Source organism: Myxine glutinosa, chromosome 1, assembly GCF_964187855.1.
Source record: "Myxine glutinosa chromosome 1, kmMyxGlut1.1, whole genome shotgun sequence".
NCBI lineage: Eukaryota > Metazoa > Chordata > Myxini > Myxiniformes > Myxinidae > Myxine > Myxine glutinosa.
The window spans coordinates 99,888,664-99,914,314 of NC_136261.1; the positions used below are offsets into that span (position 1 = coordinate 99,888,664).

Sequence of the window (25,651 nt, forward strand, 5' to 3'; positions counted from 1 at the left end):
GCTTTTTTCCTCCTCCTGGACACCATACCACCCTGCAGTCTTGAAGGCTTTTTTCCCCCTCCTGGACACCATACCACCCTGCAGTCTTGTGGGCTTTTTTTCTTCCTCCTGGACACCATACCACCCTGCAGTCTTGTCGGCTTTTTTCCTCCTCCTGGACACCATACCACCCTGCAGTCTTGTAGGCTTTTTTTCCTCCTCTTGGACACCATACCACCCTGCACTCTTGTAGGCTTGTTTTTCCTCCTCTTGGACACCATACCACCCTGCACTCTTGTAGGCTTTTTTTCCTCCTCTTGGACACCATACCACCCTGCAGTCTTGTAGGCTTTTTTTTCTCCTACAGGGGGAGGGAGTGTTGTTGGCTTTTTTTTCTCCTGCAGGGGGAGTATTGTCGGCATTTTTTTCTCCTGCAGGTGGAGTGTTGTTGGCTTTTTTTTTCTCCTGCAGGGGTAGTGTTGTCGACTTTTTTTTCTCCTGCAGGGGGAGTGCTGTTGGCTTTTTTTTTCTCCTGCAGGGGGAGTGTTGTAGGCTTTTTTTCTCCTGCAGGCAGGGTGTTGTTGGCTATTTTTTTCTCCTGCAGGGGGAGTGTTGTAGGCTTTTTTTCTCCTGCAGGCAGAGTGTTGTTGGCTTTTTTTCCTCCTCCAGGGGGAGTGCTGTTGGCTTTTTTTTTCTCCTGCAGGGGGAGTCTTGCAGGCTTTTTTTCTCCTGCAGGGGGAGGGAGTGTTGCAGGGTTTTTTTTCTCCTGCAGGGGGACTGTTGTAAGATTTTTTTCTCCTGCAGGGGGAGTCTTGGAGGCTTTTTTTCTCCTGCAGGGGGAGGGAGTGTTGTAGGGTTTTTTTTCTCCTGCAGGGGGAGTGTTGTAAGTTTTTTTTTCTCCTGCAGGGAGAGTGATGTTGGCTTTTTTTTCTCCTGCAGGGGGAGGGTTGTTTTGATTGTCTGCGATTTGTGCTGTCTGACACGCTCGCTGGTATGTTCGTTTTTGCCGCACTACTCCTCGCCTTCAACTACAACTACCACTACTACGAGCCTTCAACTACTCCTAACGACCACGAGTACTTCCACCACCCCTATTGGCCTACTACGATTACAACGAGCCCACTTTTATCAGTACCGCCACTGCGACTACGACTACGACTACTAGCTGACTACTACCACTCCCACAAGCCGAATAAAAACCACTCGTACTACTGCCACCACTACCATTACCGATAAGGAATTGGAAAGAATGCGAGGGTTCTCCATTGAAAAAGAAGATCGTGATGGAAAGAAAAGTTTCAAATGGAAATTAAAAGTAAACTCGAACGGCACTCAGAAGAGAGCATACCTCCACCAGGTGCGCTGGTCACGTTTTGTATTCCAGAGTTCCCCTTAACTACCATAACTTTTTGAGATATCCTGCCAGAGGCTATATTGTTTGGCCCGATGGTGAAGAATCACTTTAAAATTCTACGAGATGGGTCCGGATCCAGATCTTCACCAAAATTGAATCGATTCTTCCTTGTCACACACACAACCTCTCCACCAAGCTTCGTCCAAATCCGTCCATAACGTTTTGAGATATCCTGCTGGATGTATCGTTTTTGGCCCTGTCTCCCAATGGTGAAGAATCATTTTAAAGAATTGTCGGAGCCGGATCCGATTCCAGATCTTCACCAAAATCGAATCATTTCGTCTTTGTCACACACGCCACATCTCTGCCGAATTTAGTCCGAATCCGTCTACAACCTTTTGAGATATCCTGTTCACAAACGGACAGACAGACAAACAGACAGGGGTAAAAAACATAACCTCCATCCACCGTTGGTGGCAGAAAATACGAAACTCTCACTTGGGAAACATTTTCGGTCCTTCAAGTATTTCCAAAGAGAATCAGTTATTGCCTACGACCATACCACCCTGAATACGCCCGATCTCGTCCGATCTCGGAATCTAAGCAGGTTCGGGCCCGGTTAGTACCTGGATGGGAGACCGCCTGGGAACCCCGGGTGTTGTAGGCTTTTTTTTCTCCTGCAGGGGGAGTCTGGGTCGGCTTTTTTTCCTCCTCCTGGACACCATACCACCCTGCAGTCTTGTCAGCTATTTTTCCTCCTCCTGGAGACGATACCACCCTGCACTCTTGTTGGCTTTTTGTCCTCCTCCTGGACACCATGCCACCCTGCAGTCTTGGAGGCTTTTTTTCCTCCTCCTGGACACCATGCCACTCTGCAGTCTTGTAGGCTTTTTTTCCTCCGACTGGACACCATACCATCCTGCAGTCTTGTGGGCTTTTTTCCCTCCTCCTGGACACCATGCCACCCTGCTGTCTTGGAAGCTTTTTTTCCTCCTCCTCGACACCATGCCACCCTGCAGTCTTGTCGGCTTTTTTTCCTCCGACTGGACACCATACCACCCTGCAGGCTTGTTGGCTTTTTTTCCTCCTCCTGGAAACCATACCACCCTGCAGTCTTGTGGGCTTTTTTTTCCTACTCCTGGACACCATACCACCCTGCAGTCTTGTAGGCTTTTTTTCCTCCTCCTGGACACCATGCCACCCTGCAGTCTTGGAGGCTTTTTTTCCTCCTCCTGGACACCATGCCACCCTGCAGTCTTGGAGGCTTTTTTTCCTCCTCCTGGACACCATGCCACTCTGCAGTCTTGTAGGCTTTTTTTCCTCCGACTGGACACCATACCATCCTGCAGTCTTGTGGGCTTTTTTCCCTCCTCCTGGACACCATGCCACCCTGCTGTCTTGGAGGCTTTTTTTCCTCCTCCTCGACACCATGCCACCCTGCAGTCTTGTCGGCTTTTTTTCCTCCGACTGGACACCATACCACCCTGCAGGCTTGTTGGCTTTTTTTCCTCCTCCTGGACACCATACCACCCTGCAGTCTTGTGGGCTTTTTTTTCCTACTCCTGGACACCATACCACCCTGCAGTCTTGTAGGCTTTTTTTCCTCCTCCTGGACACCATGCCACCCTGCAGTCTTGGAGGCTTTTTTTCCTCCTCCTGGACACCATGCCACTCTGCAGTCTTGTAGGCTTTTTTTCCTCCTCCTGGACACCATACCACCCTGCAGTCTTGGAGGCTTTTTTTCCTCCTCCTGGACACCATGCCACTCTGCAGTCTTGTAGGCTTTTTTTCCTCCGACTGGACACCATACCACCCTGCAGTCTTGTGGGCTTTTTTCCCTCCTACTGGACACCTCTCCACCCTGCAGTCTTGTCGGCTTTTTTTCCTCCTCCTGGACTCCATGCCACCCTACAGTCTTGTGGGCTTTCTTTCCTCCTCCTGGACACCATACCCCCCAGCAGTCTTGTGGGCGTTTTTTTCCTCCTCCTGGACACCATACCACCCTGCAGTCTTGTAGGCTTTTTTTCCTCCTCCTGCACACCATACCACCCTGCAGTCTTGTAGGCTTTTTTTTCCATCTCCTGGACCCCATGCCACCATGCAGTCTTGAAGGCTTTTTTTCCTCCTCCTGGGCACCATACCACCCTGCTCTCTTGTCAGCTATTTTTCCTCCTCCTGGAGACGATAGCACCCTGCACTCTTGTTGGCTTTTTGTCCTCCTCCTGGACACCATACCACCCTGCAGTCTTGTGGGCTTTTTTTCCTCCTCCTGGACACCATACCACCCTGCAGTCTTGTACGCTTTTTTTCCTCCTCCTGGACACCAAACCACCCTGCAGTCTTGTGGGCTTTTTTCCTCCTCCTGGACACCATACCACCCTGCAGTCTTGAAGGCTTTTTTCCCCCTCCTGGACACCATACCACCCTGCAGTCTTGTGGGCTTTTTTTCTTCCTCCTGGACACCATACCACCCTGCAGTCTTGTCGGCTTTTTTCCTCCTCCTGGACACCATACCACCCTGCAGTCTTGTAGGCTTTTTTTCCTCCTCTTGGACACCATACCACCCTGCACTCTTGTAGGCTTGTTTTTCCTCCTCTTGGACACCATACCACCCTGCACTCTTGTAGGCTTTTTTTCCTCCTCTTGGACACCATACCACCCTGCAGTCTTGTAGGCTTTTTTTTCTCCTACAGGGGGAGGGAGTGTTGTTGGCTTTTTTTTCTCCTGCAGGGGGAGTGTTGTCGGCATTTTTTTCTCCTGCAGGTGGAGTGTTGTTGGCTTTTTTTTTCTCCTGCAGGGGGAGTGTTGTCGACTTTTTTTTCTCCTGCAGGGGGAGTGCTGTTGGCTTTTTTTTTCTCCTGCAGGGGGAGTGTTGTAGGCTTTTTTTCTCCTGCAGGCAGGGTGTTGTTGGCTATTTTTTTCTCCTGCAGGGGGAGTGTTGTAGGCTTTTTTTCTCCTGCAGGCAGAGTGTTGTTGGCTTTTTTTCCTCCTCCAGGGGGAGTGCTGTTGGCTTTTTTTTTCTCCTGCAGGGGGAGTCTTGCAGGCTTTTTTTCTCCTGCAGGGGGAGGGAGTGTTGCAGGGTTTTTTTTTCTCCTGCAGGGGGACTGTTGTAAGATTTTTTTCTCCTGCAGGGGGAGTCTTGGAGGCTTTTTTTCTCCTGCAGGGGGAGGGAGTGTTGTAGGGTTTTTTTTCTCCTGCAGGGGGAGTGTTGTAAGTTTTTTTTTCTCCTGCAGGGAGAGTGATGTTGGCTTTTTTTTCTCCTGCAGGGGGAGGGTTGTTTTGATTGTCTGCGATTTGTGCTGTCTGACACGCTCGCTGGTATGTTCGTTTTTGCCGCACTACTCCTCGCCTTCAACTACAACTACCACTACTACGAGCCTTCAACTACTCCTAACGACCACGAGTACTTCCACCACCCCTATTGGCCTACTACGATTACAACGAGCCCACTTTTATCAGTACCGCCACTGCGACTACGACTACGACTACTAGCTGACTACTACCACTCCCACAAGCCGAATAAAAACCACTCGTACTACTGCCACCACTACCATTACCGATAAGGAATTGGAAAGAATGCGAGGGTTCTCCATTGAAAAAGAAGATCGTGATGGAAAGAAAAGTTTCAAATGGAAATTAAAAGTAAACTCGAACGGCACTCAGAAGAGAGCATACCTCCACCAGGTGCGCTGGTCACGTTTTGTATTCCAGAGTTCCCCTTAACTACCATAACTTTTTGAGATATCCTGCCAGAGGCTATATTGTTTGGCCCGATGGTGAAGAATCACTTTAAAATTCTACGAGATGGGTCCGGATCCAGATCTTCACCAAAATTGAATCGATTCTTCCTTGTCACACACACAACCTCTCCACCAAGCTTCGTCCAAATCCGTCCATAACGTTTTGAGATATCCTGCTGGATGTATCGTTTTTGGCCCTGTCTCCCAATGGTGAAGAATCATTTTAAAGAATTGTCGGAGCCGGATCCGATTCCAGATCTTCACCAAAATCGAATCATTTCGTCTTTGTCACACACGCCACATCTCTGCCGAATTTAGTCCGAATCCGTCTACAACCTTTTGAGATATCCTGTTCACAAACGGACAGACAGACAAACAGACAGGGGTAAAAAACATAACCTCCATCCACCGTTGGTGGCAGAAAATACGAAACTCTCACTTGGGAAACATTTTCGGTCCTTCAAGTATTTCCAAAGAGAATCAGTTATTGCCTACGACCATACCACCCTGAATACGCCCGATCTCGTCCGATCTCGGAAGCTAAGCAGGTTCGGGCCCGGTTAGTACCTGGATGGGAGACCGCCTGGGAACCCCGGGGAACCCCGCTTTTTTTTCTCCTGCAGGGGGAGTCTGGGTCGGCTTTTTTTCCTCCTCCTGGACACCATACCACCCTGCAGTCTTGTGGGCTTTTTTTTCCTACTCCTGGACACCATACCACCCTGCAGTCTTGTAGGCTTTTTTCCATCTCCTGGACACCATGCCACCCTGCAGTCTTATAGGCTTTTTTTCCTCCTCCTGGACACCATGCCACCCTGCAGTCTTGTGGGCTTTTTTTCCTCCTCCTGGGCACCATACCACCCTGCACTCTTGTCAGCTATTTTTCCTCCTCCTGGAGACGATACCACCCTGCACTCTTGTTGGCTTTTTGTCCTCCTCCTGGACACCATGCCATCCTGCAGTCTTGGAGGCTTTTTTTCCTCCTCCTGGACACCATGCCACTCTGCAGTCTTGTAGGCTTTTTTTCCTCCGACTGGACACCATACCATCCTGCAGTCTTGTGGGCTTTTTTCCCTCCTCCTGGACACCATGCCACCCTGCTGTCTTGGAAGCTTTTTTTCCTCCTCCTCGACACCATGCCACCCTGCAGTCTTGTCGGCTTTTTTTCCTCCGACTGGACACCATACCACCCTGCAGGCTTGTTGGCTTTTTTTCCTCCTCCTGGAAACCATACCACCCTGCAGTCTTGTGGGCTTTTTTTTCCTACTCCTGGACACCATACCACCCTGCAGTCTTGTAGGCTTTTTTTCCTCCTCCTGGACACCATGCCACCCTGCAGTCTTGGAGGCTTTTTTTCCTCCTCCTGGACACCATGCCACCCTGCAGTCTTGGAGGCTTTTTTTCCTCCTCCTGGACACCATGCCACTCTGCAGTCTTGTAGGCTTTTTTTCCTCCGACTGGACACCATACCATCCTGCAGTCTTGTGGGCTTTTTTCCCTCCTCCTGGACACCATGCCACCCTGCTGTCTTGGAGGCTTTTTTTCCTCCTCCTCGACACCATGCCACCCTGCAGTCTTGTCGGCTTTTTTTCCTCCGACTGGACACCATACCACCCTGCAGGCTTGTTGGCTTTTTTTCCTCCTCCTGGACACCATACCACCCTGCAGTCTTGTGGGCTTTTTTTTCCTACTCCTGGACACCATACCACCCTGCAGTCTTGTAGGCTTTTTTTCCTCCTCCTGGACACCATGCCACCCTGCAGTCTTGGAGGCTTTTTTCCCTCCTCCTGGACACCATGCCACTCTGCAGTCTTGTAGGCTTTTTTTCCTCCTCCTGGACACCATACCACCCTGCAGTCTTGGAGGCTTTTTTTCCTCCTCCTGGACACCATGCCACTCTGCAGTCTTGTAGGCTTTTTTTCCTCCGACTGGACACCATACCACCCTGCAGTCTTGTGGGCTTTTTTCCCTCCTACTGGACACCTCTCCACCCTGCAGTCTTGTCGGCTTTTTTTCCTCCTCCTGGACTCCATGCCACCCTACAGTCTTGTGGGCTTTCTTTCCTCCTCCTGGACACCATACCCCCCAGCAGTCTTGTGGGCGTTTTTTTCCTCCTCCTGGACACCATACCACCCTGCAGTCTTGTAGGCTTTTTTTCCTCCTCCTGCACACCATACCACCCTGCAGTCTTGTAGGCTTTTTTTTCCATCTCCTGGACCCCATGCCACCATGCAGTCTTGAAGGCTTTTTTTCCTCCTCCTGGGCACCATACCACCCTGCTCTCTTGTCAGCTATTTTTCCTCCTCCTGGAGACGATAGCACCCTGCACTCTTGTTGGCTTTTTGTCCTCCTCCTGGACACCATACCACCCTGCAGTCTTGTGGGCTTTTTTTCCTCCTCCTGGACACCATACCACCCTGCAGTCTTGTACGCTTTTTTTCCTCCTCCTGGACACCAAACCACCCTGCAGTCTTGTGGGCTTTTTTCCTCCTCCTGGACACCATACCACCCTGCAGTCTTGAAGGCTTTTTTCCCCCTCCTGGACACCATACCACCCTGCAGTCTTGTGGGCTTTTTTTCTTCCTCCTGGACACCATACCACCCTGCAGTCTTGTCGGCTTTTTTCCTCCTCCTGGACACCATACCACCCTGCAGTCTTGTAGGCTTTTTTTCCTCCTCTTGGACACCATACCACCCTGCACTCTTGTAGGCTTCTTTTTCCTCCTCTTGGACACCATACCACCCTGCACTCTTGTAGGCTTTTTTTCCTCCTCTTGGACACCATACCACCCTGCAGTCTTGTAGGCTTTTTTTTCTCCTACAGGGGGAGGGAGTGTTGTTGGCTTTTTTTTCTCCTGCAGGGGGAGTGTTGTCGGCATTTTATTCTCCTGCAGGTGGAGTGTTGTTGGCTTTTTTTTTCTCCTGCAGGGGGAGTGTTGTCGACTTTTTTTTCTCCTGCAGGGGGAGTCCTGTTGGCTTTTTTTTTCTCCTGCAGGGGGAGTGTTGTAGGCTTTTTTTCTCCTGCAGGCAGGGTGTTGTTGGCTATTTTTTTCTCCTGCAGGGGGAGTGTTGTAGGCTTTTTTTCTCCTGCAAGCAGAGTGTTGTTGGCTTTTTTTCCTCCTCCAGGGGGAGTGCTGTTGGCTTTTTTTTTCTCCTGCAGGGGGAGTCTTGCAGGCTTTTTTTCTCCTGCAGGGGGAGGGAGTGTTGCAGGGTTTTTTTTTCTCCTGCAGGGGGACTGTTGTAAGATTTTTTTCTCCTGCAGGGGGAGTCTTGGAGGCTTTTTTTCTCCTGCAGGGGGAGGGAGTGTTGTAGGGTTTTTTTTCTCCTGCAGGGGGAGTGTTGTAAGTTTTTTTTTCTCCTGCAGGGAGAGTGATGTTGGCTTTTTTTTCTCCTGCAGGGGGAGGGTTGTTTTGATTGTCTGCGATTTGTGCTGTCTGACACGCTCGCTGGTATGTTCGTTTTTGCCGCACTACTCCTCGCCTTCAACTACAACTACCACTACTACGAGCCTTCAACTACTCCCAACGACCACGAGTACTTCCACCACCCCTATTGGCCTACTACGATTACAACGAGCCCACTTTTATCAGTACCGCCACTGCGACTACGACTACGACTACTAGCTGACTACTACCACTCCCACAAGCCGAATAAAAACCACTCGTACTACTGCCACCACTACCATTACCGATAAGGAATTGGAAAGAATGCGAGGGTTCTCCATTGAAAAAGAAGATCGTGATGGAAAGAAAAGTTTCAAATGGAAATTAAAAGTAAACTCGAACGGCACTCAGAAGAGAGCATACCTCCACCAGGTGCGCTGGTCACGTTTTGTATTCCAGAGTTCCCCTTAACTACCATAACTTTTTGAGATATCCTGCCAGAGGCTATATTGTTTGGCCCGATGGTGAAGAATCACTTTAAAATTCTACGAGATGGGTCCGGATCCAGATCTTCACCAAAATTGAATCGATTCTTCCTTGTCACACACACAACCTCTCCACCAAGCTTCGTCCAAATCCGTCCATAACGTTTTGAGATATCCTGCTGGATGTATCGTTTTTGGCCCTGTCTCCCAATGGTGAAGAATCATTTTAAAGAATTGTCGGAGCCGGATCCGATTCCAGATCTTCACCAAAATCGAATCATTTCGTCTTTGTCACACACGCCACATCTCTGCCGAATTTAGTCCGAATCCGTCTACAACCTTTTGAGATATCCTGTTCACAAACGGACAGACAGACAAACAGACAGGGGTAAAAAACATAACCTCCATCCACCGTTGGTGGCAGAAAATACGAAACTCTCACTTGGGAAACATTTTCGGTCCTTCAAGTATTTCCAAAGAGAATCAGTTATCGCCTACGACCATACCACCCTGAATACGCCCGATCTCGTCCGATCTCGGAAGCTAAGCAGGTTCGGGCCCGGTTAGTACCTGGATGGGAGACCGCCTGGGAACCCCGGGTGTTGTAGGCTTTTTTTTCTCCTGCAGGGGGAGTCTGGGTCGGCTTTTTTTCCTCCGATTGGACACCATACCACCCTGCAGGCTTGTAGGCTTTTTTCCCTCCTCCTGGACACCATACCACCCTGCAGGCTTGTAGGCTTTTTTCCCTCCTCCTGGACACCATACCACCCTGCAGTCTTGGAGGCTTTTTTTCCTCCTCCTCGACACCATGCCACCCTGCAGTCTTGGAGGCTTTTTTTCCTCCTCCTCGACACCATGCCACCCTGCAGTCTTGGAGGCTTTTTTTCCTCCTCCTCGACACCATGCCACCCTGCAGTCTTGTAGGCTTTTTTTCCTCCTCCTTGACACCATACCACCCTGCAGCCTTGTTGGCTTTTTTTTCCTCCTCCTGGACACCATACCACCCTGCAGTCTTGTAGGCTTTTTTTCCTCCTCCTGGACACCATGCCACCCTGCTGTCTAGGAGGCTTTTTTTCCTCCTCCTTGACACCATACCACCCTGCAGCCTTGTTGGCTTTTTTTTCCTCCTCCTGGACACCATACCACCCTGCAGTCTTGGAGGCTTTTTTTCTTCCTCCTGGACACCATGCCACCCTGCAGTCTTGTAGGCTTTTTTTCCTCCTCCTGGACACCATACCACCCTGCAGTCTTGTAGGCTTTTTTTCCATCTCCTGGACCCCATGCCACCCTGCAGTCTTATAGACTTTTTTTCCTCCTCCTGGACACCATGCCACCCTGCAGTCTTGGAGGCGTTTTTTCCTCCTTGACACCATACCACCCTGCAGTCTTGTGGGCTTTTTTTCCTCCTCCTGGGCACCATTCCACCCTGCACTCTTGTCAGCTATTTTTCCTCCTCCTGGACACCATGCCACCCTGCAGTCTTGGAGGCTTTTTTTCCCCCTCCTGGACACCATGCCACTCTGCAGTCTTGTAGGCTTTTCTTCCTCCGACTGGACACCATACCACCCTGCAGTCTTGTGCGCTTTTTTCCCTCCTCCTGGACACCATACCACCCTGCAGTCTTGTGGGCTTTTTTTTCTCCTACAGGGGGAGGGAGTGTTGTTGGCTTTTTTTTCTCCTGCAGGGGGAGTGTTGTCGGCATTTTATTCTCCTGCAGGTGGAGTGTTGTTGGCTTTTTTTTTCTCCTGCAGGGGGAGTGTTGTCGACTTTTTTTTCTCCTGCAGGGGGAGTCCTGTTGGCTTTTTTTTTCTCCTGCAGGGGGAGTGTTGTAGGCTTTTTTTCTCCTGCAGGCAGGGTGTTGTTGGCTATTTTTTTCTCCTGCAGGGGGAGTGTTGTAGGCTTTTTTTCTCCTGCAAGCAGAGTGTTGTTGGCTTTTTTTCCTCCTCCAGGGGGAGTGCTGTTGGCTTTTTTTTTCTCCTGCAGGGGGAGTCTTGCAGGCTTTTTTTCTCCTGCAGGGGGAGGGAGTGTTGCAGGGTTTTTTTTTCTCCTGCAGGGGGACTGTTGTAAGATTTTTTTCTCCTGCAGGGGGAGTCTTGGAGGCTTTTTTTCTCCTGCAGGGGGAGGGAGTGTTGTAGGGTTTTTTTTCTCCTGCAGGGGGAGTGTTGTAAGTTTTTTTTTCTCCTGCAGGGAGAGTGATGTTGGCTTTTTTTTCTCCTGCAGGGGGAGGGTTGTTTTGATTGTCTGCGATTTGTGCTGTCTGACACGCTCGCTGGTATGTTCGTTTTTGCCGCACTACTCCTCGCCTTCAACTACAACTACCACTACTACGAGCCTTCAACTACTCCCAACGACCACGAGTACTTCCACCACCCCTATTGGCCTACTACGATTACAACGAGCCCACTTTTATCAGTACCGCCACTGCGACTACGACTACGACTACTAGCTGACTACTACCACTCCCACAAGCCGAATAAAAACCACTCGTACTACTGCCACCACTACCATTACCGATAAGGAATTGGAAAGAATGCGAGGGTTCTCCATTGAAAAAGAAGATCGTGATGGAAAGAAAAGTTTCAAATGGAAATTAAAAGTAAACTCGAACGGCACTCAGAAGAGAGCATACCTCCACCAGGTGCGCTGGTCACGTTTTGTATTCCAGAGTTCCCCTTAACTACCATAACTTTTTGAGATATCCTGCCAGAGGCTATATTGTTTGGCCCGATGGTGAAGAATCACTTTAAAATTCTACGAGATGGGTCCGGATCCAGATCTTCACCAAAATTGAATCGATTCTTCCTTGTCACACACACAACCTCTCCACCAAGCTTCGTCCAAATCCGTCCATAACGTTTTGAGATATCCTGCTGGATGTATCGTTTTTGGCCCTGTCTCCCAATGGTGAAGAATCATTTTAAAGAATTGTCGGAGCCGGATCCGATTCCAGATCTTCACCAAAATCGAATCATTTCGTCTTTGTCACACTCGCCACATCTCTGCCGAATTTAGTCCGAATCCGTCTACAACCTTTTGAGATATCCTGTTCACAAACGGACAGACAGACAAACAGACAGGGGTAAAAAACATAACCTCCATCCACCGTTGGTGGCAGAAAATACGAAACTCTCACTTGGGAAACATTTTCGGTCCTTCAAGTATTTCCAAAGAGAATCAGTTATCGCCTACGACCATACCACCCTGAATACGCCCGATCTCGTCCGATCTCGGAAGCTAAGCAGGTTCGGGCCCGGTTAGTACCTGGATGGGAGACCGCCTGGGAACCCCGGGTGTTGTAGGCTTTTTTTTCTCCTGCAGGTGGAGTCTGGGTCGGCTTTTTTTCCTCCGATTGGACACCATACCACCCTGCAGGCTTGTAGGCTTTTTTCCCTCCTCCTGGACACCATACCACACTGCAGTCTTGTGGGCTTTTTTTCCTCTCCTGGACACCATACCACCCTGCAGTCTTGGAGGCTTTTTTTCCTCCTCCTCGACACCATGCCACCCTGCAGTCTTGGAGGCTTTTTTTCCTCCTCCTCGACACCATGCCACCCTGCAGTCTTGGAGGCTTTTTTTCCTCCTCCTCGACACCATGCCACCCTGCAGTCTTGTAGGCTTTTTTTCCTCCTCCTTGACACCATACCACCCTGCAGCCTTGTTGGCTTTTTTTTCCTCCTCCTGGACACCATACCACCCTGCAGCCTTGTAGGCTTTTTTTCCTCCTCCTGGACACCATGCCACCCTGCTGTCTAGGAGGCTTTTTTTCCTCCTCCTTGACACCATACCACCCTGCAGCCTTGTTGGCTTTTTTTTCCTCCTCCTGGACACCATACCACCCTGCAGTCTTGGAGGCTTTTTTTCTTCCTCCTGGACACCATGCCACCCTGCAGTCTTGTAGGCTTTTTTTCCTCCTCCTGGACACCATACCACCCTGCAGTCTTGTAGGCTTTTTTTCCATCTCCTGGACCCCATGCCACCCTGCAGTCTTATAGACTTTTTTTCCTCCTCCTGGACACCATGCCACCCTGCAGTCTTGGAGGCGTTTTTTCCTCCTTGACACCATACCACCCTGCAGTCTTGTGGGCTTTTTTTCCTCCTCCTGGGCACCATTCCACCCTGCACTCTTGTCAGCTATTTTTCCTCCTCCTGGACACCATGCCACCCTGCAGTCTTGGAGGCTTTTTTTCCTCCTCCTGGACACCATGCCACTCTGCAGTCTTGTAGGCTTTTCTTCCTCCGACTGGACACCATACCACCCTGCAGTCTTGTGCGCTTTTTTCCCTCCTCCTGGACACCATACCACCCTGCAGTCTTGTGGGCTTTTTTTCCTCCTCCTGGACACCATACCACCCTGCAGTCTTGGAGGCTTTTTTTCCTCCTCCTCGACACCATGCCACCCTGCAGTCTTGTAGGCTTTTTTTCCCCCTCCTGGACACCATGCCACCCTGCTGTCTTGTAGGCTTTTTTTTCCTCCTCCTGGACACAATGCCACCCTGCTGTCTTGGAGGCTTTTTTTCCTCCTCCTTGACACCATACCACCCTGCAGCCTTGTTGGCTTTTTTTTCCTCCTCCTGGACACCATACCACCCTGCAGTCTTGTAGGCTTTTTTTCCTCCTCCTGGACACCACGCCACCCTGCAGTCTTGGAGGCTTTTTTTCCTCCTCCTGGACACCATGCCACTCTGCAGTCTTGTAGGCTTTTTTTCCTCCGACTGGACACCATACCATCCTGCAGTCTTGTGGGCTTTTTTCCCTCCTCCTGGACACCATGCCACCCTGCTGTCTTGGAGGCTTTTTTTCCTCCTCCTCGACACCATGCCACCCTGCAGTCTTGTCGGCTTTTTTTCCTCCGACTGGACACCATACCACCCTGCAGGCTTGTGGGCTTTTTTTCCTCCTCCTGGACACCATACCACCCTGCAGTCTTGTGGGCTTTTTTTTCCTACTCCTGGACACCATACCACCCTGCAGTCTTGTAGGCTTTTTTCCATCTCCTGGACACCATGCCACCCTGCAGTCTTATAGGCTTTTTTTCCTCCTCCTGGACACCATGCCACCCTGCAGTCTTGTGGGCTTTTTTTCCTCCTCCTGGGCACCATACCACCCTGCACTCTTGTCAGCTATTTTTCCTCCTCCTGGAGACGATACCACCCTGCACTCTTGTTGGCTTTTTGTCCTGCTCCTGGACACCATGCCACCCTGCAGTCTTGGAGGCTTTTTTTCCTCCTCCTGGACACCATGCCACTCTGCAGTCTTGTAGGCTTTTTTTCCTCCGACTGGACACCATACCATCCTGCAGTCTTGTGGGCTTTTTTCCCTCCTCCTGGACACCATGCCACCCTGCTGTCTTGGAAGCTTTTTTTCCTCCTCCTCGACACCATGCCACCCTGCAGTCTTGTCGGCTTTTTTTCCTCCGACTGGACACCATACCACCCTGCAGGCTTGTTGGCTTTTTTTCCTCCTCCTGGAAACCATACCACCCTGCAGTCTTGTGGGCTTTTTTTTCCTACTCCTGGACACCATACCACCCTGCAGTCTTGTAGGCTTTTTTTCCTCCTCCTGGACACCATGCCACCCTGCAGTCTTGGAGGCTTTTTTTCCTCCTCCTGGACACCATGCCACTCTGCAGTCTTGTAGGCTTTTTTTCCTCCGACTGGACACCATACCATCCTGCAGTCTTGTGGGCTTTTTTCCCTCCTCCTGGACACCATGCCACCCTGCTGTCTTGGAGGCTTTTTTTCCTCCTCCTCGACACCATGCCACCCTGCAGTCTTGTCGGCTTTTTTTCCTCCGACTGGACACCATACCACCCTGCAGGCTTGTTGGCTTTTTTTCCTCCTCCTGGACACCATACCACCCTGCAGTCTTGTGGGCTTTTTTTTCCTACTCCTGGACACCATACCACCCTGCAGTCTTGTAGGCTTTTTTTCCTCCTCCTGGACACCATGCCACCCTGCAGTCTTGGAGGCTTTTTTTCCTCCTCCTGGACACCATGCCACTCTGCAGTCTTGTAGGCTTTTTTTCCTCCTCCTGGACACCATACCACCCTGCAGTCTTGGAGGCTTTTTTTCCTCCTCCTGGACACCATGCCACTCTGCAGTCTTGTAGGCTTTTTTTCCTCCGACTGGACACCATACCACCCTGCAGTCTTGTGGGCTTTTTTCCCTCCTACTGGACACCTCTCCACCCTGCAGTCTTGTCGGCTTTTTTTCCTCCTCCTGGACTCCATGCCACCCTACAGTCTTGTGGGCTTTCTTTCCTCCTCCTGGACACCATACCCCCCAGCAGTCTTGTGGGCGTTTTTTTCCTCCTCCTGGACACCATACCACCCTGCAGTCTTGTAGGCTTTTTTTCCTCCTCCTGCACACCATACCACCCTGCAGTCTTGTCGGCTTTTTTTTCCATCTCCTGGACCCCATGCCACCATGCAGTCTTGAAGGCTTTTTTTCCTCCTCCTGGGCACCATACCACCCTGCTCTCTTGTCAGCTATTTTTCCTCCTCCTGGAGACGATAGCACCCTGCACTCTTGTTGGCTTTTTGTCCTCCTCCTGGACACCATACCACCCTGCAGTCTTGTGGGCTTTTTTTCCTCCTCCTGGACACCATACCACCCTGCAGTCTTGTACGCCTTTTTTCCTCCTCCTGGACACCAAACCACCCTGCAGTCTTGTGGGCTTTTTTCCTCCTCCTGGACACCATACCACCCTGCAGTCTTGAAGGCTTTTTTCCCCCTCCTGGACACCATACCACCCTGCAGTCTTGTGGGCTTTTTTTCTTCCTCCTGGACACCATACCACCCTGCAGTCTTGTCGGCTTTTTTCCTCCTCCTGGACACCATACCACCCTGCAGTCTTGTAGGCTTTTTTTCCTCCTCTTGGACACCATACCACCCTGCAGGCTTGTGGGCTTTTTTTCCTCCTCCTGGACACCATACCACCCTGCAGTCTTGTGGGCTTTTTTTTCCTACTCCTGGACACCATACCACCCTGCAGTCTTGTAGGCTTTTTTCCATCTCCTGGACACCATGCCACCCTGCAGTCTTATAGGCTTTTTTTCCTCCTCCTGGACACCATGCCACCCTGCAGTCTTGTGGGCTTTTTTTCCTCCTCCTGGGCACCATACCACCCTGCACTCTTGTCAGCTATTTTTCCTCCTCCTGGAGACGATACCACCCTGCACTCTTGTTGGCTTTTTGTCCTCCTCCTGGACACCATGCCACCCTGCAGTCTTGGAGGCTTTTTTTCCTCCTCCTGGACACCATGCCACTCTGCAGTCTTGTAGGCTTTTTTTCCTCCGACTGGACACCATACCATCCTGCAGTCTTGTGGGCTTTTTTCCCTCCTCCTGGACACCATGCCACCCTGCTGTCTTGGAAGCTTTTTTTCCTCCTCCTCGACACCATGCCACCCTGCAGTCTTGTCGGCTTTTTTTCCTCCGACTGGACACCATACCACCCTGCAGGCTTGTTGGCTTTTTTTCCTCCTCCTGGAAACCATACCACCCTGCAGTCTTGTGGGCTTTTTTTTCCTACTCCTGGACACCATACCACCCTGCAGTCTTGTAGGCTTTTTTTCCTCCTCCTGGACACCATGCCACCCTGCAGTCTTGGAGGCTTTTTTTCCTCCTCCTGGACACCATGCCACCCTGCAGTCTTGGAGGCTTTTTTTCCTCCTCCTGGACACCATGCCACTCTGCAGTCTTGTAGGCTTTTTTTCCTCCGACTGGACACCATACCATCCTGCAGTCTTGTGGGCTTTTTTCCCTCCTCCTGGACACCATGCCACCCTGCTGTCTTGGAGGCTTTTTTTCCTCCTCCTCGACACCATGCCACCCTGCAGTCTTGTCGGCTTTTTTTCCTCCGACTGGACACCATACCACCCTGCAGGCTTGTTGGCTTTTTTTCCTCCTCCTGGACACCATACCACCCTGCAGTCTTGTGGGCTTTTTTTTCCTACTCCTGGACACCATACCACCCTGCAGTCTTGTAGGCTTTTTTTCCTCCTCCTGGACACCATGCCACCCTGCAGTCTTGGAGGCTTTTTTTCCTCCTCCTGGACACCATGCCACTCTGCAGTCTTGTAGGCTTTTTTTCCTCCTCCTGGACACCATACCACCCTGCAGTCTTGGAGGCTTTTTTTCCTCCTCCTGGACACCATGCCACTCTGCAGTCTTGTAGGCTTTTTTTCCTCCGACTGGACACCATACCACCCTGCAGTCTTGTGGGCTTTTTTCCCTCCTACTGGACACCTCTCCACCCTGCAGTCTTGTCGGCTTTTTTTCCTCCTCCTGGACTCCATGCCACCCTACAGTCTTGTGGGCTTTCTTTCCTCCTCCTGGACACCATACCCCCCAGCAGTCTTGTGGGCGTTTTTTTCCTCCTCCTGGACACCATACCACCCTGCAGTCTTGTAGGCTTTTTTTCCTCCTCCTGCACACCATACCACCCTGCAGTCTTGTAGGCTTTTTTTTCCATCTCCTGGACCCCATGCCACCATGCAGTCTTGAAGGCTTTTTTTCCTCCTCCTGGGCACCATACCACCCTGCTCTCTTGTCAGCTATTTTTCCTCCTCCTGGAGACGATAGCACCCTGCACTCTTGTTGGCTTTTTGTCCTCCTCCTGGACACCATACCACCCTGCAGTCTTGTGGGCTTTTTTTCCTCCTCCTGGACACCATACCACCCTGCAGTCTTGTACGCTTTTTTTCCTCCTCCTGGACACCAAACCACCCTGCAGTCTTGTGGGCTTTTTTCCTCCTCCTGGACACCATACCACCCTGCAGTCTTGAAGGCTTTTTTCCCCCTCCTGGACACCATACCACCCTGCAGTCTTGTGGGCTTTTTTTCTTCCTCCTGGACACCATACCACCCTGCAGTCTTGTCGGCTTTTTTCCTCCTCCTGGACACCATACCACCCTGCAGTCTTGTAGGCTTTTTTTCCTCCTCTTGGACACCATACCACCCTGCACTCTTGTAGGCTTGTTTTTCCTCCTCTTGGACACCATACCACCCTGCACTCTTGTAGGCTTTTTTTCCTCCTCTTGGACACCATACCACCCTGCAGTCTTGTAGGCTTTTTTTTCTCCTACAGGGGGAGGGAGTGTTGTTGGCTTTTTTTTCTCCTGCAGGGGGAGTGTTGTCGGCATTTTTTTCTCCTGCAGGTGGAGTGTTGTTGGCTTTTTTTTTCTCCTGCAGGGGGAGTGTTGTCGACTTTTTTTTCTCCTGCAGGGGGAGTCCTGTTGGCTTTTTTTTTCTCCTGCAGGGGGAGTGTTGTAGGCTTTTTTTCTCCTGCAGGCAGGGTGTTGTTGGCTATTTTTTTCTCCTGCAGGGGGAGTGTTGTAGGCTTTTTTTCTCCTGCAGGCAGAGTGTTGTTGGCTTTTTTTCCTCCTCCAGGGGGAGTGCTGTTGGCTTTTTTTTTCTCCTGCAGGGGGAGTCTTGCAGGCTTTTTTTCTCCTGCAGGGGGAGGGAGTGTTGCAGGGTTTTTTTTTCTCCTGCAGGGGGACTGTTGTAAGATTTTTTTCTCCTGCAGGGGGAGTCTTGGAGGCTTTTTTTCTCCTGCAGGGGGAGGGAGTGTTGTAGGGTTTTTTTTCTCCTGCAGGGGGAGTGTTGTAAGTTTTTTTTTCTCCTGCAGGGAGAGTGATGTTGGCTTTTTTTTCTCCTGCAGGGGGAGGGTTGTTTTGATTGTCTGCGATTTGTGCTGTCTGACACGCTCGCTGGTATGTTCGTTTTTGCCGCACTACTCCTCGCCTTCAACTACAACTACCACTACTACGAGCCTTCAACTACTCCCAACGACCACGAGTACTTCCACCACCCCTATTGGCCTACTACGATTACAACGAGCCCACTTTTATCAGTACCGCCACTGCGACTACGACTACGACTACTAGCTGACTACTACCACTCCCACAAGCCGAATAAAAACCACTCGTACTACTGCCACCACTACCATTACCGATAAGGAATTGGAAAGAATGTGAGGGTTCTCCATTGAAAAAGAAGATCGTGATGGAAAGAAAAGTTTCAAATGGAAATTAAAAGTAAACTCGAACGGCACTCAGAAGAGAGCATACCTCCACCAGGTGCGCTGGTCACGTTTTGTATTCCAGAGTTCCCCTTAACTACCATAACTTTTTGAGATATCCTGCCAGAGGCTATATTGTTTGGCCCGATGGTGAAGAATCACTTTAAAATTCTACGAGATGGGTCCGGATCCAGATCTTCACCAAAATTGAATCGATTCTTCCTTGTCACACACACAACCTCTCCACCAAGCTTCGTCCAAATCCGTCCATAACGTTTTGAGATATCCTGCTGGATGTATCGTTTTTGGCCCTGTCTCCCAATGGTGAAGAATCATTTTAAAGAATTGTCGGAGCCGGATCCGATTCCAGATCTTCACCAAAATCGAATCATTTCGTCTTTGTCACACACGCCACATCTCTGCCGAATTTAGTCCGAATCCGTCTACAACCTTTTGAGATATCCTGTTCACAAACGGACAGACAGACAAACAGACAGGGGTAAAAAACATAACCTCCATCCACCGTTGGTGGCAGAAAATACGAAACTCTCACTTGGGAAACATTTTCAGTCCTTCAAGTATTTCCAAAGAGAATCAGTTATTGCCTACGACCATACCACCCTGAATACGCCCGATCTCGTCCGATCTCGGAAGCTAAGCAGGTTCGGGCCCGGTTAGTACCTGGATGGGAGACCGCCTGGGAACCCCGGGTGTTGTAGGCTTTTTTTTCTCCTGCAGGGGGAGCCTGGGTCGGCTTTTTTTCCTCCGATTGGACACCATACCACCCTGCAGGCTTGTAGGCTTTTTTTCCCTCCTCCTGGACACCATACCACACTGCAGTCTTGTGGGCTTTTTTTCCTCTCCTGGACACCATACCACCCTGCAGTCTTGGAGGCTTTTTTTCCTCCTCCTCGACACCATGCCACCCTGCAGTCTTGGAGGCTTTTTTTCCTCCTCCTCGACACCATGCCACCCTGCAGTCTTGGAGGCTTTTTTTCCTCCTCCTCGACACCATGCCACCCTGCAGTCTTGTAGGCTTTTTTTCCTCCTCCTTGACACCATACCACCCTGCAGCCTTGTTGGCTTTTTTTTCCTCCTCCTGGACACCATACCACCCTGCAGTCTTGTAGGCTTTTTTTCCTCCTCCTCGACACCATGCCACCCTGCTGTCTAGGAGGCTTTTTTTCCTCCTCCTTGACACCATACCACCCTGCAGCCTTGTTGGCTTTTTTTTCCTCCTCCTGGACACCATACCACCCTGCAGTCTTGGAGGCTTTTTTTCCTCCTCCTGGACACCATGCCACCCTGCAGTCTTGTAGGCTTTTTTTCCTCCTCCTGGACACCATACCACCCTGCAGTCTTGTAGGCTTTTTTTCCATCTCCTGGACCCCATGCCACCCTGCAGTCTTATCGACTTTTTTTCCTCCTCCTGGACACCATGCCACCCTGCAGTCTTGGAGGCGTTTTTTCCTCCTTGACACCATACCACCCTGCAGTCTTGTGGGCTTTTTTTCCTCCTCCTGGGCACCATTCCACCCTTCACTCTTGTCAGCTATTTTTCCTCCTCCTGGACACCATGCCACCCTGCAGTCTTGGAGGCTTTTTTTCCTCCTCCTGGACACCATGCCACTCTGCAGTCTTGTAGGCTTTTCTTCCTCCGACTGGACACCATACCACCCTGCAGTCTTGTGCGCTTTTTTCCCTCCTCCTGGACACCATACCACCCTGCAGTCTTGTGGGCTTTTTTTCCTCCTCCTGGACACCATACCACCCTGCAGTCTTGGAGGCTTTTTTTCCTCCTCCTCGACACCATGCCACCCTGCAGTCTTGTAGGCTTTTTTCCCCCTCCTGGACACCATGCCACCCTGCTGTCTTGTAGGCTTTTTTTTCCTCCTCCTGGACACAATGCCACCCTGCTGTCTTGGAGGCTTTTTTTCCTCCTCCTTGACACCATACCACCCTGCAGCCTTGTTGGCTTTTTTTTCCTCCTCCTGGACACCATACCACCCTGCAGTCTTGTAGGCTTTTTTTCCTCCTCCTGGACACCACGCCACCCTGCAGTCTTGGAGGCTTTTTTTCCTCCTCCTGGACACCATGCCACTCTGCAGTCTTGTAGGCTTTTTTTCCTCCGACTGGACACCATACCATCCTGCAGTCTTGTGGGCTTTTTTCCCTCCTCCTGGACACCATGCCACCCTGCTGTCTTGGAGGCTTTTTTTCCTCCTCCTCGACACCATGCCACCCTGCAGTCTTGTCGGCTTTTTTTCCTCCGACTGGACACCATACCACCCTGCAGGCTTGTGGGCTTTTTTTCCTCCTCCTGGACACCATACCACCCTGCAGTCTTGTGGGCTTTTTTTTCCTACTCCTGGACACCATACCACCCTGCAGTCTTGTAGGCTTTTTTCCATCTCCTGGACACCATGCCACCCTGCAGTCTTATAGGCTTTTTTTCCTCCTCCTGGACACCATGCCACCCTGCAGTCTTGTGGGCTTTTTTTCCTCCTCCTGGGCACCATACCACCCTGCACTCTTGTCAGCTATTTTTCCTCCTCCTGGAGACGATACCACCCTGCACTCTTGTTGGCTTTTTGTCCTCCTCCTGGACACCATGCCACCCTGCAGTCTTGGAGGCTTTTTTTCCTCCTCCTGGACACCATGCCACTCTGCAGTCTTGTAGGCTTTTTTTCCTCCGACTGGACACCATACCATCCTGCAGTCTTGTGGGCTTTTTTCCCTCCTCCTGGACACCATGCCACCCTGCTGTCTTGGAAGCTTTTTTTCCTCCTCCTCGACACCATGCCACCCTGCAGTCTTGTCGGCTTTTTTTCCTCCGACTGGACACCATACCACCCTGCAGGCTTGTTGGCTTTTTTTCCTCCTCCTGGAAACCATACCACCCTGCAGTCTTGTGGGCTTTTTTTTCCTACTCCTGGACACCATACCACCCTGCAGTCTTGTAGGCTTTTTTTCCTCCTCCTGGACACCATGCCACCCTGCAGTCTTGGAGGCTTTTTTTCCTCCTCCTGGACACCATGCCACCCTGCAGTCTTGGAGGCTTTTTTTCCTCCTCCTGGACACCATGCCACTCTGCAGTCTTGTAGGCTTTTTTTCCTCCGACTGGACACCATACCATCCTGCAGTCTTGTGGGCTTTTTTCCCTCCTCCTGGACACCATGCCACCCTGCTGTCTTGGAGGCTTTTTTTCCTCCTCCTCGACACCATGCCACCCTGCAGTCTTGTCGGCTTTTTTTCCTCCGACTGGACACCATACCACCCTGCAGGCTTGTTGGCTTTTTTTCCTCCTCCTGGACACCATACCACCCTGCAGTCTTGTGGGCTTTTTTTTCCTACTCCTGGACACCATACCACCCTGCAGTCTTGTAGGCTTTTTTTCCTCCTCCTGGACACCATGCCACCCTGCAGTCTTGGAGGCTTTTTTTCCTCCTCCTGGACACCATGCCACTCTGCAGTCTTGTAGGCTTTTTTTCCTCCTCCTGGACACCATACCACCCTGCAGTCTTGGAGGCTTTTTTTCCTCCTCCTGGACACCATGCCACTCTGCAGTCTTGTAGGCTTTTTTTCCTCCGACTGGACACCATACCACCCTGCAGTCTTGTGGGCTTTTTTCCCTCCTACTGGACACCTCTCCACCCTGCAGTCTTGTCAGCTTTTTTTCCTCCTCCTGGACTCCATGCCACCCTACAGTCTTGTGGGCTTTCTTTCCTCCTCCTGGACACCATACCCCCCAGCAGTCTTGTGGGCGTTTTTTTCCTCCTCCTGGACACCATACCACCCTGCAGTCTTGTAGGCTTTTTTTCCTCCTCCTGCACACCATACCACCCTGCAGTCTTGTAGGCTTTTTTTTCCATCTCCTGGACCCCATGCCACCATGCAGTCTTGAAGGCTTTTTTTCCTCCTCCTGGGCACCATACCACCCTGCTCTCTTGTCAGCTATTTTTCCTCCTCCTGGAGACGATAGCACCCTGCACTCTTGTTGGCTTTTTGTCCTCCTCCTGGACACCATACCACCCTGCAGTCTTGTGGGCTTTTTTTCCTCCTCCTGGACACCATACCACCCTGCAGTCTTGTACGCTTTTTTTCCTCCTCCTGGACACCAAACCACCCTGCAGTCTTGTGGGCTTTTTTCCTCCTCCTGGACACCATACCACCCTGCAGTCTTGAAGGCTTTTTTTCCTCCTCCTGGACACCATGCCACTCTGCAGTCTTGTAGGCTTTTTTTCCTCCGACTGGACACCATACCACCCTGCAGTCTTGTGGGCTTTTTTCCCTCCTACTGGACACCTCTCCACCCTGCAGTCTTGTCAGCTTTTTTTCCTCCTCCTGGACACCATACCACCCTGCAGTCTTGTAGGCTTTTTTTCCTCCTCCTGCACACCATACCACCCTGCAGTCTTGTAGGCTTTTTTTTCCATCTCCTGGACCCCATGCCACCATGCAGTCTTGAAGGCTTTTTTTCCTCCTCCTGGGCACCATACCACCCTGCTCTCTTGTCAGCTATTTTTCCTCCTCCTGGAGACGATAGCACCCTGCACTCTTGTTGGCTTTTTGTCCTCCTCCTGGACACCATACCACCCTGCAGTCTTGTGGGCTTTTTTTCCTCCTCCTGGACACCATACCACCCTGCAGTCTTGTACGCTTTTTTTCCTCCTCCTGGACACCAAACCACCCTGCAGTCTTGTGGGCTTTTTTCCTCCTCCTGGACACCATACCACCCTGCAGTCTTGAAGGCTTTTTTCCCCCTCCTGGACACCATACCACCCTGCAGTCTTGTGGGCTTTTTTTCTTCCTCCTGGACACCATACCACCCTGCAGTCTTGTCGGCTTTTTTCCTCCTCCTGGACACCATACCACCCTGCAGTCTTGTAGGCTTTTTTTCCTCCTCTTGGACACCATACCACCCTGCACTCTTGTAGGCTTGTTTTTCCTCCTCTTGGACACCATACCACCCTGCACTCTTGTAGGCTTTTTTTCCTCCTCTTGGACACCATACCACCCTGCAGTCTTGTAGGCTTTTTTTTCTCCTACAGGGGGAGGGAGTGTTGTTGGCTTTTTTTTCTCCTGCAGGGGGAGTGTTGTCGGCATTTTTTTCTCCTGCAGGTGGAGTGTTGTCGACTTTTTTTTCTCCTGCAGGGGGAGTCCTGTTGGCTTTTTTTTTCTCCTGCAGGGGGAGTGTTGTAGGCTTTTTTTCTCCTGCAGGCAGGGTGTTGTTGGCTATTTTTTTCTCCTGCAGGGGGAGGGTTGTAGGCTTTTTTTCTCCTGCAGGCAGAGTGTTGTTGGCTTTTTTTCCTCCTCCAGGGGGAGTGCTGTTGGCTTTTTTTTTCTCCTGCAGGGGGAGTCTTGCAGGCTTTTTTTCTCCTGCAGGGGGAGGGAGTGTTGCAGGGTTTTTTTTTCTCCTGCAGGGGGACTGTTGTAAGATTTTTTTCTCCTGCAGGGGGAGTCTTGGAGGCTTTTTTTCTCCTGCAGGGGGAGGGAGTGTTGTAGGGTTTTTTTTCTCCTGCAGGGGGAGTGTTGTAAGTTTATTTTTTCTCCTGCAGGGAGAGTGATGTTGGCTTTTTTTTCTCCTGCAGGGGGAGGGTTGTTTTGATTGTCTGCGATTTGTGCTGTCTGACACGCTCGCTGGTATGTTCGTTTTTGCCGCACTACTCCTCGCCTTCAACTACAACTACCACTACTACGAGCCTTCAACTACTCCCAACGACCACGAGTACTTCCACCACCCCTATTGGCCTACTACGATTACAACGAGCCCACTTTTATCAGTACCGCCACTGCGACTACGACTACGACTACTAGCTGACTACTACCACTCCCACAAGCCGAATAAAAACCACTCGTACTACTGCCACCACTACCATTACCGATAAGGAATTGGAAAGAATGTGAGGGTTCTCCATTGAAAAAGAAGATCGTGATGGAAAGAAAAGTTTCAAATGGAAATTAAAAGTAAACTCGAACGGCACTCAGAAGAGAGCATACCTCCACCAGGTGCGCTGGTCACGTTTTGTATTCCAGAGTTCCCCTTAACTACCATAACTTTTTGAGATATCCTGCCAGAGGCTATATTGTTTGGCCCGATGGTGAAGAATCACTTTAAAATTCTACGAGATGGGTCCGGATCCAGATCTTCACCAAAATTGAATCGATTCTTCCTTGTCACACACACAACCTCTCCACCAAGCTTCGTCCAAATCCGTCCATAACGTTTTGAGATATCCTGCTGGATGTATCGTTTTTGGCCCTGTCTCCCAATGGTGAAGAATCATTTTAAAGAATTGTCGGAGCCGGATCCGATTCCAGATCTTCACCAAAATCGAATCATTTCGTCTTTGTCACACACGCCACATCTCTGCCGAATTTAGTCCGAATCCGTCTACAACCTTTTGAGATATCCTGTTCACAAACGGACAGACAGACAAACAGACAGGGGTAAAAAACATAACCTCCATCCACCGTTGGTGGCAGAAAATACGAAACTCTCACTTGGGAAACATTTTCAGTCCTTCAAGTATTTCCAAAGAGAATCAGTTATTGCCTACGACCATACCACCCTGAATACGCCCGATCTCGTCCGATCTCGGAAGCTAAGCAGGTTCGGGCCCGGTTAGTACCTGGATCCCGGTTAGTACCTGGATGGGAGACCGCCTGGGAACCCCGGGTGTTGTAGGCT

At 50.7% G+C, this 25,651-nt stretch overlaps 4 non-coding genes and 2 pseudogenes across 4 annotated transcripts; all 6 read left to right on the forward strand.

The window, feature by feature from the left end:
* Positions 1-1,881: 1,881 nt before the first annotated feature.
* On the forward strand, positions 1,882-2,000 carry LOC137419933 (5S ribosomal RNA). The gene has a single exon (XR_010983110.2). It is a non-coding gene; the product is annotated as a 5S ribosomal RNA (ribosomal RNA).
* A 3,562-nt stretch (positions 2,001-5,562) lies between these two features.
* LOC137419946 (5S ribosomal RNA) lies at positions 5,563-5,676 on the forward strand (annotated as a pseudogene).
* Positions 5,677-9,430: 3,754 nt separating this feature from the next.
* LOC137419791 (5S ribosomal RNA) lies at positions 9,431-9,549 on the forward strand. The gene has a single exon (XR_010983083.1). It is a non-coding gene; the product is annotated as a 5S ribosomal RNA (ribosomal RNA).
* A 2,572-nt stretch (positions 9,550-12,121) lies between these two features.
* On the forward strand, positions 12,122-12,240 carry LOC137419781 (5S ribosomal RNA). Its single transcript, XR_010983073.2, has one exon. It is a non-coding gene; the product is annotated as a 5S ribosomal RNA (ribosomal RNA).
* A 7,323-nt stretch (positions 12,241-19,563) lies between these two features.
* Positions 19,564-19,682, forward strand: LOC144890048 (5S ribosomal RNA). Its single transcript, XR_013622243.1, has one exon. It is a non-coding gene; the product is annotated as a 5S ribosomal RNA (ribosomal RNA).
* Positions 19,683-25,514: 5,832 nt separating this feature from the next.
* LOC144890247 (5S ribosomal RNA) lies at positions 25,515-25,651 on the forward strand (annotated as a pseudogene).